General features: G+C 41.2%; 1 long non-coding RNA gene across 10 annotated transcripts in view; it reads left to right on the top strand.

Moving 5' to 3' along the window:
- LOC147357678 (uncharacterized) overlaps positions 1–13,356 on the top strand; it is a 310,603-nt gene that overhangs the window by 87,708 nt on the left and 209,539 nt on the right. For 7 of the 10 annotated variants that reach the window (XR_015141519.1, XR_015141509.1, XR_015141511.1 and 4 more), the window contains exon 4: positions 8,951–9,104. The exons of the other annotated variants lie outside the window; for them this stretch is intronic. This is a non-coding gene — a long non-coding RNA (uncharacterized LOC147357678). The remainder of the gene's footprint in view (positions 1–8,950; positions 9,105–13,356) is intronic. 10 annotated transcript variants of the gene reach the window in all.

Below are 13,356 nucleotides of genomic sequence, written 5' to 3'. Positions count from 1 at the left end.
GAATTCTTTCTTCCTTTTGGTTTCCGCTTTCTAAGGTTGGTCCAGTGGTTTGTGTAAGCTTCATTTACGGTGAGATTAGCACTGAGTTTTTGTTTGTTTGTTTGATTTCTCCTCTGATGAAGGCTGAGTGAGGTGGTAATCCTGTCTGCTGATGATTCAGTTCATGTTTTTGTTTTCTGGATCAGGAGTCTTGCACAGGGTGCTACTGGTGGTTGGGGTGATGCCAGGTCTTATATTCAAGTGGTTTCCTGTGTGTGAGTTCTCACTATTTGATACTCTCTAGGGTTAGTTCTCTGGTATTCTAGGGTCTTGGAGTCAGTGCTCCCACTCCTAAGGCTCAGGGCTTGATCTCTTCAAATTCCTCGTATTCCTACCATTGGCCTGCATTCTGCTTTCTCCCACATTGAGCATTCCTGTTTCTGCCTATCAGCTGTTTTTGTTGAAGATGGGACGAAAGAGGGATAGAGTGAAACCTTAGAAGATGAATGGGGGGACCACACTCTCCAGATCCACCGTCGAGCACCTGGGGAGCACTCAGAGCAGGATACCTAAGACTGATATTGTGAGGCTAGGAAGCCACGTATGACTGATAAATGATCTTTTAACCTCCTACTGCTGTACAAGAGCCCCAGACACTGGGTGCAGGGCCTTTGGTTCTGAGTGTGAAGTAGAGAAAGGCTGTGTTATGACAGCACACACAAAATGGCTGGTCTTGAGAGGCTGTGCGAGGAGGGCCAGGAATTCTACAATAGCTGCTCTGCAGCAGGGAGTCCCCAGACCCAGCTCAGGTAGGGGGAAGCATTTGCCTAGCAGGCCCTTGGCCTTGTCTGACTTTGGCATTTGCTGCTCAAGATTAATGCTTCAGAAAGGTCCAGCTTGGCCCTTTGGCATCCCAACTGCCCTCTCTCCCAGTTCTTGAACCTATTATAGTATGGAGCTGTCAGCCCTCTCTGACCACAGTCAGACTACTTATAGGGGAAGAAAAAAGGAACTCATCAAAGTTGACCAAAAGCTTGGAAAACTGCATGTGAGATTCTTTGGAGCATTCATGCTCATGCTTTGTAGTCCTGAGCTTGCAGATGATATTTTTATACACTTAAACCTGAAGATTAACAGGGGCTATTAAAAACGGTGTGTAGAGAGCTCTCTAACTGCGCCCTGAAGAAGAACTGGAGGTTAACAGGCCAAGGAGGAGTAGCAGAGGAGGAAGGACCACTTACTCAGTCTGCAGGGAGCTCACATTATAATTTGAGAAACCAGTGGTAGAGTTAGCACACAATCTGGTTTGCCTAGGATGGTCCCAACTTATGTCTATTATCCCTGTATACTTATTAATAGTGACCTCTATCACTCTAGAGGCTTTCTTCATTCAAAAAAATAAAGATTCACCCTACTACTATTAATAATAAGGTATTCATAAGTGAATATTCTGATAAGAAGAAAAATGTTCCAAGGGCTTGGGACAAAGAAGTTGTGCTTCTCAGGATTTAGGGAACCTCAGGATGCCTGGAAGACTTATAGCATCCTAGTAAGAGAGGGAGCCCAGTGGTCAGAGCTTGTTGGCATATAACCGACAAGGACTTGACCTTGTCTGGTAGGAGCTAGTACAACTGATGCCTAGTACCATTGATGACCAACACTTGTGATGCAGGTCTGCCCTATTGGACCTCTGTCTTTCTGTACATTGGTGCCTAACCATTATCTTGGCCAGCGTAAGAGATAGGAATATGTTGTCCTGCAAGCATTCAGTTTATGTACCATCCTTCATGTCTTGAACAAGTTAGCCAGAGTATTGCAGTGTGGGATGGGAGTGGAGGGTGGTGATGAGAGATGGAGGATGGGATGTGTGTGCAGCCATTGGTTCTGTTAAGCTGGGCCCTCAGATCTGCTCAGAGCTCATGTGATTTTGATTTGTCTAGATACAGGATAGTTAGGGCTCCCATTGATTAAGGACAAAGGAGAAAGCGAAGTAAGCATTGTTTCACTTAATGCAAATTGAAATGCCCAGGAGGACCATAAATATATTCTATGGAACCAGAAAGGTCATATCCTGTTCTCTGCGAAAGAGGGGAGGCAGTGAGGCAATAAGTCACATCTCTGTGAGGCATGTCTGAGCAAGCACAGATGGATAATGGAAGAACTAAACCCACTGTGGCTTTCCCTAATGCCTTTTTATTCCATCAGTTGGCATATCAATCAGTCAACTAATCACTCCATCAACAAACATATATTGAGGACCTACTGTGGGCCAGCCCTTAGGATGGATAGTAAATATGCAAGCCACGGCTCGTCTTATCAAGGAGCTCCTTGTCCAGCTGGGAAAATGAGTAGACTATGTCAGCCCTTGCCTTCCCCAGCAACTATTAGCTACAGGCTCAGCCATACTCCATCCCTAGCCTAGTTCCTACTGGACAGGAAATAGTGAGTTAAAGGCTCAGCTCCTCCAGCATACAGGGAAAGCCTGAGATCCAATGTGCTCGGGGCTTACCCCAGACCATTATTTGCCCTTTAATTGAAGACTATTCCCAATTCCTCCTCAGGCACAGTTGGGCCTCAGCTTCCATTTAAGCTTGACAGTTTTTGCAGAGGCAACATGACTTACAGGTACAAGACCGTATGTGGGCTTTGGACTCTGGTGATCCTGGTTTGAATCTTGCCTCTGCCACTTTCTAGTTGTGTTGATCCAGTACATAAAACTTTTCTGCTAAAAGGAGATGATGATACGTCATCTGGAGGATGTTGTGAAGAGTGAATGAGGTAACTGGCTGTAGAGCCTAAAGCAGAGAAGGGATGCATCTGATCGTAGCTAATAGTGGTGTTAGTAGTAGTAGTAATAGCCAGAATAGTTGTAGTTGTTCTTGCCATAGAGTATGGATTCCTGCTTTAGTGAATAAGGTCTGTTACACGTCTGTGGTCTTTCCAGCTTCTTCCCGTGTGGCTAGATATGTTTTCTTCAGAGGTAGTTTGATTTTCTCTTCCAAATAGACTGATCAGAACATCAACTCTGCTCTTGCTTGATGTTAACACAAGCCTTAATCAATCATGAATTCACTGTACCTCCTTAAACATCTTGTTCAGAGCTTCTGGATAACCCAAGTGAGGACCGGCTTCAAAATTGGCATGGTTCTCCTAAAATGGTCCTGTCTGCTTCTGCATTCTTTCCTCACCTGCTTGTTTCTGTTGCCTTTCTTTGTGAAAAACTCTGACTTAAATGATTCCAGGAAATCTGTGCTAACTGCTAGGATAGTGGCACAGAAGACTGGGTGATGGCTGCTTCTGGAAAGAAACTGGACAGGAGCAGGATTTCCAAGGACAGGGAGTTGCTAAATGCAGATTTGAAATAGTAAATCAAGACAGGATTCTGGTGTGAACAGTGGTCTGGAAGAAAAACAGCACAGCTGACCACAGTGTGGTCAGAGCAAAGAGAAATAGAGACCATCTGACTAGAGTGTTTTGGAGGTCACACAAAGATGTTTGGATTTACTCCCAGGCAAAGGAAAGATATTGGCTTTGAAAGTCCATGGGATTTTCAATACAGAGTTGTTTTAAAATAATCAATCTTGTAAGAATAGTCTACCCCTTTCGCTTTCCCAGTGCCAGTTAGCTGTCTAGGGCACTTGCCTCCTGTCCCACTGTCCTGTATGCTATTTATCTCCCTGGGTTCATGTCTGCTCAGTCAAGAAGCTCTTCCTCTGCCACCTTCCCTCACCTTCTTTGGAATTTCTTCACTGTTTATTTAATCCACCCTCTAGCAAGGATATTCTCCCTTCACATGTACAGGTATCTATTTTATTTCTGTCTTCTTCTCCATTCAACTTTTACAGTAGATTTTTTTCCATTCTCTCTATGAACCAGAGACATCAGACACAGATGATTAAAATTTTATATTATCCTTGCTTTACTGTAGAGAAATGAGATGGCCTGCCACGTCCAATTTGTTAAATTCTATAACTTTTCTTGATTAACTTTTCAGGTTTAGATCATGACCACATTATGTTCTCAATAATTAAAGAAAATCCATTTGGCTTATTTTAGGAAAGATTTCATTCAACTTTACAAATACATTGCATTTTCCAATATGTTAGTAATTAGGAGACTGGATATGCTGGAAATTTGATGGAAATTATTTTGGCCCCACTAAAGATGTTTGGGCCACAAATCCTGGATCCTGATCTCTCAATTTAGCACCAGACTACAAGTAAAAGTTTGAATATTGCCTCTGAAGTAACCATAACTTCCAAATCCCAAATCAGACACAGAGTCTAAAAGAAACACATTGTTCCTCCTTGTTTTCACAGTTACTTTTATTGAAGCAAGTTGTATTTATTAAACACAGTGATATTTTTAAACTAAAAATAATTAACTGTTGTATAGGATTGAAGCCTCCCTGGGAAATTCTTCCTCAGGGTCACACCTGGAGAGGTATGGATCACTTCTGCATTTCTGAATACTTATTAACACTTTCTCTGGCCATGGAATGTTGGAGTTTCTTGACATTTTTTTCATGTTTCTCTTCTGTCCCCATGCTTTCCTCTTACATGAAGTAATCTTAATCATTCATATGGCTTCAGTTGCCATCCATTACTGAAGTGAGTCATTTATATTTATTTAAAAATTTTTTTTCGTGATTTCACTGCATCTTAACATCTCATATGGCACAGATGGGTTGGCAGGTGGGGCATCTCAGAGTGTAAGTCTTGATAATGGAACTTTTGACTTCCACAACAGAAGCTAGATGAGAGCAGGACAGAGTTCTGTATTGTGCCACTCTGAGGGGCTCTCATTCTCATAATAATATCTACAAAGAGCTATAGATTATCTAATTCTAGAGAGTGAACTTCCAGGTGGTTTAGAGGGTAAAGAATCTGCCTGCTGTGTGGGAGACCCTGGTTTGATCCCTGGGTTGGAAAGATATCCTGGAAAAGGAAATGGCAGCCCACTCCAGTATTCTTGCCTGGAGAATTCTATTGACAGAGAAGCCTGATGGGCTACAGTCCATAGGGTTTCAAAGAGTCAGATATGACTGAGCAACTAACACATAATTCTAGACAGTACAGTCTATGAATAGCTAAGTCCTTTAAAACTCCAAGGCATGTAATTTGCTGAAGACTGAATATTTGTGTCCTCCCAGATTCATGTGTTGAAATCTACATCTTAGTGTTATGGTATTTGGAGATGGAACCTTTGAGAGGTAATGAATTCATGAGAATGGAGTCCTCATGAATGAGCCCTTTTTAAAAGAGACTCAAAAATGTCTCCAGACCCTTCCTCCATGTGTGAATATGATGGGGATATAGCCATCTAAGAAAGCAGGCCCTCACTAGACACCAAATCTGTTGACACCTTGATTTTGGACTTCCCAGCCCACACAACTGTGAGAAACAAATTTCTGTTGTTTATAAGCCACCTAATCTATGGTATTTTTTGTTGTTGTTCATTCGCTCAGTTGTGTCTGACTCTTTGCAACCCCATAGACTGCAGCACACCAGGTTTCCCTGTCCTTTACCATCTCATGGAATTGGCTCAAACTCATGTCCATTGAGTCAGTGATGCCATCCAACCATCTTGTTGTCTGTATTCCCCCTCTCCTCCTGCCTTCAATCTTTCCCAGCATCAGTGTCTTTCCCAATGAGTCAGCTCTTCGCATCATGTGGCCAAGATACTGGAGCTTTAGCTTCAGCATCAGTCCTTCCAATAAATATTCAGGGTTGATTTCCTTTAGGATTGAATGATTTGATCACCTTGCTGTCCTAGGGACTCTTCAGAGTCTTCTCCAGGACCACAGTTCAAAAACATCAGTTCTTCAGTTTTCAACCTTCTTTATGGTCCAGCTCTCACATCTGTACATGACTACTGGAAAAACAGTAGGTTTGACTATATGGGCCATTGTTGGCAAAGTAATGTCTCTGCTTTTTACTATGCTGTCTAGGTTTGTCATAGCTTTTATTCCAAGGAGCAAACATCTTTTAATATCATGTCTGCAGTCACCATCTGCAGAGATTTTGGAGCCCAAGAAAATAAAGTCTGTCAATGTTTCCATTGTTTTCCCATCTATTTGCCATGAACTGATGGGGCTGGATGCCATGATCTTTGTTTATTGAATGTTGAATTTTAAGTCAATTTCTTCACTCTCTTCTTTCACTTTCATCAATAGGCTCTTTAGTTCCTCTTTGCTTTCTGCCATAAGGGTGGTGTCATCTGCATATCTTAGGTTATTGATATTTCTCCCAGCAATCTTGATTCCAACTTGTGCTGCATCCAGTCCAGCAATTTTTTATAGCAGCCCAAATTGACTGTAGCACTATTAACATGAAACATGAATGTATACTCTAGATTTGAGCAATTCTGTGACCCTGAGAAGATAAGCCAACCCACTGGTGGTTAGGTTGTGAGTGTGTGACATAAACTTGGCCAACAGTATATTCTCATCTGATGCTTTGAATCTTAGAAGAGTGATGCACAGATGCAAGGTAATAAGGAATATAATAGTAGAATTGCATGGTAACCACACCCAGGGGTAATGGCACTGCTACTGAGGGTCCAGCAGCAGCAGCAACATGACCCAGTGGCAGTGCTGTTTGGAAGGGGTGGGAATAGTGGTAGCTGTGCTATTGGTGGTATCTTACCAGACTGGTGATGGAATCATTTAGATTGTGGTTTTTACTGCTACTGTCCTTTGCCTGTTGCCCATTGAGCAAGGCCAGTTCTATAGCCTTTCTGTTGATTCTGTGGCATATCTGGTAGGCTTTCAGTGAATTGCTTTATGTCTGAATTAGAATTGGTTTGCAATTGAGAACCTTGCTACAGAAATTAGTAACAGCAAGAGGCATGTATGAGTGTATTTGATTTCTATCGTTGCACAACAAATTCCCACAAAGTTAGCAACCTCAAATAGCACATATTTATTATCTGAGTTTCCATAGATCAAAAATCTGAACACGGCTTATCTGAGTTCTTTGCTTCAGGATCTCATCAGGCTATAACCCAAGTATTGGCCAGGGCTGAGGTTTCATCAGAAGCTCAGCTGGAGAAGATCTTCTTCCAAACTCATTCAAGGTGTTGATAGAATTTATGTTCTTGCAGAGGAACTCATGCAAGATTGCTTTTTCAAGGCCAGTGGGAGAAAGAGAGAGGAAGAGAACAGAGAGAGAGAGGAAAGAGGGAGCAGAGGGAGAGGAGGGAGAGTAGGAGAGACTGCTTCGAGTCATATACTTATAGATGTATAATATAGTATGTATAGAGTATATAATGTATTGTAACATGTTCATGATAGTGACAGCCTGTGATTTTTGTCATACAAGGTAACCTTATCATGAGAATGGCATCTCATCACCTTTCGCATGGATTTATTGGTTAGAAACAAGTTACAGCTCCTGCCCACACTCAAGGTTAGACAAAGGTGTTAACACCAAGTGAACTTTGGATGCCACCTTAGAATTTGTCGCAGAAAGGAAGATGCTTTCGACTATCTGACTTGGCTGGGATAGAAGGCATTCAAAATGGACAGAAGGCATCAACAACTTTTGTTAATATTCAAGAATGAAAAACCTGGAGGGTCGCCTCACATGTAGGCAAGGCACTTATCACTTGTAGACATCTGCAGTGATGTGGCCACCAAGGCCAAGGCTTTGACTACAGTCTTGCTACTGACACACAACAGTACATAGGAAAATGCAAGATATTGGAGTGGAATGGTTACTTGTGAAGGCACTGGACTGATTAATGGAAGAAAATGACATGCCAAATCTTAAATTTTTGCTCAGATTTTTAAAAAATACAGTCATACAATGCTCTCCGGTAAATACAGTGCCCTCAGGTAAATAAATTGTCAGGAAGAGTCACAGAAAAGATAACCATATTCAAGAAAGCCCTATCAGTTGAATATGGATCAGCTCTTTTGACACAATATGGCACTGATCAGTAAAGACTGAGGCTGTAAGAGTTGAAAGGGTAAGTGTGGGAGGATTCAGAAAACTTCGCATTATCCTTATACTCCATGAGCCACTGTCCTCCTCTGGTCCACCATGCATCCTTTCCTCCATGTCTAATGAGGCTATTGCTTCTTTATTTTTAGATTTTGAAGGAGGAATCAAATCATCTTCATATGCCACCACCCTTTACTATAGGCACATAACTAGAATTAGATCCTAATGTAACTCTAGGGTCCAGTTATAAATCAAAGCTGTACCCCTTCTCCACCACACACATACATGAATTAAAGTTCAAGAAATCATCTCATAAGGAATGCAGAGTCCCATTTTTCTCACTTTCTCTGATTTATTACGATTTTAAAGCATAACAGCCTGATAGTGGTGAGACTGTGTATGAATAGGCTTTCCCATATACAGGGAAAGGATGTTTAAATTTGCATAAACTTTCTGAATAATTTGGTAAAATGCATCAAACAACTTAAAAATGTTTATACCCTTTGAATTAGTAATTCCATTTCTAAAAATAAATCCTAGGGATATGATAATGCAAATGTGTAGAGATTAAGCTACAATAATGTTCATCATACTATTAAAATAGCAGAAAATTGGATAAACTTGAATTTCCAACAGAAAAAGATTAGTTGAATAAATTTTGGTGTATCTATGCAATTGAGATTCTTTACAGCTATTAAAACAGTATTACAGAAGAATATTTATTGGTATGGAGAGATATTATATTTTTAAGATAATTCAACAGGTTATAAATAGCATGTACATATTTACAGATATAAGTATAATTTCTAACGTGTGTGTGTATGTGAGAGTGAGAAAGAGAAGTAAGCTTGAATATATTTACATCAAAATGTTCACAGAGGTTGTTTTCAAGAGAGGCATTATGGGTCATTTGGATTTTCTACTTTTTTCCCTTATGTTTATTTCTAAATATTTCCAGAGACTTTGTATGACTTCTGTATATGGAATAAAAATAATTGTGACTAACCAAATTCTCATTCTGCCAGGGAGATGATCAGCCTGCTCTTATTCTGATATTGGATACAGAGGGAGGAGAGTCTTTCCAAATGCTCATTTCATTCAAGATGCTTATTTTCCAAATGAGGAAATAGAGACCCACAGAGGACTCCCATAGCAAGTCAACATATGGAAGAAATGCAGGTCAGAACCTCTGTGATTTTAGTCTCCTTCTCTCAGAGATATCTTCTGAAACAAACACCCTACAGAAATAATTTCAGCTTCTTGTTTTCCAAGCATCCTTTTAGAACTTGAGGTGATAAGGGAGATGCCTTGGCAACTGTGGGGATGGGCAGGGAGTGGGTGGAGCCCAACCCACTTTAATTTCTTAACCTGAGCTACATCAAAAGCAGTTTCATTTTATATTAATCAAGGTTCTCCAGAGAAACAGAATCAATACCATGGGGTCGCAAAAGAGATGAACACAACTTAGCGACCAAACAACAATAAAATTATATATTATACATATATATGTGTGTGTGTGTATATATATATATATATATATCAGTTCAGTCGCTCAGTCATGTCCGACTCTGTGACCACATGGACTGCAGCACACCAGGCTTCCCTGTCCATCACCAACTCCTGGATCTTACTCAAACTCATGTCCATCGAGTTGGTGATGCCATCCAACCATCTCATCCTCTGTTGTTCCCTTCTCCTCCTGCCTTCAATCTTTCCCAGCATCAGGGTCTTTTCTAGCGAGTCAGTTCTTTGCATCAGGTGGCCAGAGTATTGGAGTTTCAGCTTTAGCATTAATCCTTCCAATAAATGTTCAGGACTGACCTCTTTTAGGATAGATTGGTTGGATCTCTTTGCCATCCAAGGGACTCTCAAGAGTCTTCTCCAACACCACAGTTCAAAAGCATCAATTCTTTGGTGTTCAGCTTTCTTTACAGTCCAACTCTCACATCCATACATGACTACTTGAAAAAACATAGTTTTGACTAGATGGATCTTTGTTGGTAAAGTAATGCCTCTGCTTTTTAATATGCTGTCTAGATTGACCATAGCTTTCCTTCCAAGGAGCAAGCGTCTTTTAATTTCATGTTTGCAGTCACCATCTGCAGTGATTTTGGAGACCCCCAAAATAAAATTTGTCACTGTTTCCATTGTTTCCCCATCTATTTGCCATGAAGTGATTAGACCAGATGCCATGATCTTAATTTTCTCAATATTGAGTTTTAAGCCAACTTTCTCACACACATACATATGATTTATTGTAAGGAATTGCCTCATGTGATTATAGAGGCTGAGAAGTCCATACCTAGGAGAGTTGATTTAGTCCCAGTCTGAGTCCAGGGGCTTCCCTGGTGACTCAGATGGTAAAGAATCTGCCTGTAATGCAAAAGATCGAGGTTTGATTCCTGAGTCCGGAAGCTCCCCTGGAGAAAGGAATGGCTACCCACTCTAGTATTCTTCCTGGAGAAGCCCATAGACAAGAGGAGCCTGGTGGACTGCAGTCCACGGGACCACAAAGAATCAGACATGACTGAGTGACTAACACACACACATACTGAGTCCAGGGTCCTGAGAAGCAGAACAAATGATATAAGTTTCAGTCCAGGTCTGAGAACTTGGAGAGTCAATGGTGTGAGTTTCATTCTGAGTCCAGGTCTGAAGGCAGAAGAAAACCAATCAACGTCCCAGGTAGAGGAAGACAGTTAAGCAGAAAGGTTTTTTTTGTTTGTTTGTTTATTCGCTAAGCTGAGTCTGACTGTTTTGTCCCATGGTCTGTAGCCCACTAGGCTCCTTGTCCATAGGTTTCCCAGGCAGATTCTTTACCGCTGAGCCGCCAGGGAAGCCCTGAGCAGAAGGAGGGAGAGATTATTCTTTCTTTCTCAGCCTTTTACTTTATTCAGGCCATCAGCTGACTGGATGAGACCCACTCACAAAGGCAGTCTGCTTTACTTGGTCTACCAATTCAAGTGTTAATCTTATCCAAAGCACCCTTAACATACACACCCAGAAACAGTATTTCACCAAGTATCTGAGAGTTTAGTGGCATAGTCAAGTTGACACATAAAATTAACCATTACACATTTTTAGTGTTTTATCGTTTTGTTTAAGTTGGGGGAAAACACAATATTGTTTTGCTTCCATTAGTTAGTTAATACGGAGAAGGCAATGGCACAACACTCCAGTACTCTTGCCTGGAAAATCCCATGGACGGAGGAGCCTGGTGGGCTGCAGTCCATGGGGTCGAGAAGAGTCAGACATGACTGAGCGACTTCACTTTCACTTTTCACTTTCATGCATTGGAGAAGGTAATGGCAACCCACTCCAGTGTTCTTGACTGGAGAATCCCAGGGATGGCGGAGCCTGGTGGGCTGCCATCTATGGGGTCGCACAGAATCGGACATGACTGAAGTGACTTAGCAGCAGCAGCAGCAGCAGTTAGTTAATATGATCTCCAATTTGTATGTTAAGATGTTGTAGGTTGGGTACTAGTAAATCTAAGTCAAAATGGCTTATAAAATAGGAATTTATTTGCTTTCATAATTATCAAGCCAAGATGTTGTGTAGGCTTCAGGCATTATTTAATCAGGCCTTCTTTCAGTTTGATTTCTCTAGCTTTTTCCTTCTCTATTTGTTAGCTTCTTTCCTTATCATTTTCTTACTTAGGTACAGGGAGAAACAGTGTATTGCCCCTCTATCCCTCCTCCTCCCGACTACTCCACCCTCTCCCAACCATCAAATGAAATTCCTAATATTCACGCTGACTAGACCATTCCAGAGCCAATTATTGTAGTCATTGGAATGTGATGCATTATTCGGTTTAGGCATCATTTAAGAAGAGGATGAATGGAGTTACCTTGATTGGCTTAGACCATCAGACTATGGCCACAGGCTGAATTCTTTTTGCTGCTTGTTTTGTAAAGTTTTATTGGAACACAGTCAGACCCTTTTGTTTACTTATTGACTATGGCTGTTTTCACAATGAAGCAGCAGAATTGAGTAGTTGCAAACGTCTGGTTCACAAAGCCTAACATGTTTACTATCTCACTTTTTGCAGGACAGTTTGTTGATCCTTGTGTGTGTGAGTGTATGTGTGCATGCATGCATGTGTTAATTGCTCAGTTGTGTCTGACTCTGCAACCCCATGGACTCTAGGTCTAGCCTACATGGCTCATCTGTCTATGGGATTCTGATCCTTGGCTTGTATTAATCAGGCCCCACTCCTGGAGCTGGAGTGGCTTCAATCCTATCCAAACTTTAAAGCTTCCATAGCACAGGGAGAGTGGATATAGAAGAGAAAACGCCACTCCACTGTCTGTAGATCAAAGAGAATAATTCCTTTTCTGAAGTTTGCACTGACAAACAATTCGGCAAGTCCACTTTTGCTGCTTTTTCTTACCACCACAGGGAAATATGTTTCTTTTCTTTTTCTTTGGGGGGGGTGGCCGAAAGTTTTTTTTTTTTAGTATAAATTTATTTATTTTAATTGGAGGCTAATTACTTTACAGTACTGTATTGGTTTTGCAATATATCAACATGGATCCACCACGGGTATACATGTGTTCCCCATCCTGAACCCCCCTCCCACCTCCCTCGCCATACCATCCCTCTGGGTCATCCCAGTGCACCAGCCCCGACCATCCTCTATCATGCATCAAACCTGGACTGGCGATTCATTTCACATATGATATTATACATATTTCAATACTATTCTCCCAAATCATCCCATCCTCGCCCTCTCCCAGAGTCCAAAAGACTGTTCTATACATCTGTGTCTCTTTTGCTGTCTTGCACACAGGGTTATTGTTACCACCTTTCTAAATTCCATATATATGAGTTAGTATACTGTATTGGTGTTTTTCTTTCTGGCTTACTTCACTCTATATAATAGGCTCCAGTTTCATCCATCTCATTAGAACTGATTCAAATGTATTCTTTTAAATGGCTGAGGAATACTCCATTGTATATATGTACCACAACTTTCTTATCCATTCATCTGCTGATGGACATCTAGGTTGCTTCCATGTCCTGGCTATTATAAACAGTGCTACGATGAACATTGGGGTACACGTGTCTCTTTCAGTTCTGGTTTCTTCAGTGTGTATGCCTAGCAGTGGGATTGCTGGGTCATATGGCAGTTCTATTTCCAGTTTTTTAAGGAATCTCCACACTGTTCTTCATAGTGGCTGTACTAGTTTGCATTCCCACCAACAGTGTAAGAGGGTTCCCTTTTCTCCACACCTTCTCAAGCATTTATTGCTTGTAGACTTTTGGATAGCAGCCATTCTGACTGGTGTGAAATGGTACCTCATAGTGGTTTTGATTTGCATTTCTCTGATAATGAGTGATGTTGAGCATCTTGTCACGTGTTTGTTAGCCATCTGTATGTTTTCTTTAGAGAAATGTCTGTTTAGTTCTTTGGCCCATTTTTTGATTG

The sequence above is a fragment of the Bos grunniens genome, chromosome 15 (genome assembly GCF_055505025.1).
Source record: "Bos grunniens cultivar Pamir isolate PY7600 chromosome 15, Bosgru_T2T1.0, whole genome shotgun sequence".
Taxonomy (NCBI): domain Eukaryota; kingdom Metazoa; phylum Chordata; class Mammalia; order Artiodactyla; family Bovidae; genus Bos; species Bos grunniens.
Note: the sequence above shows the minus strand (reverse complement) of the source record. Positions and strands in the feature narration are given on the sequence as shown.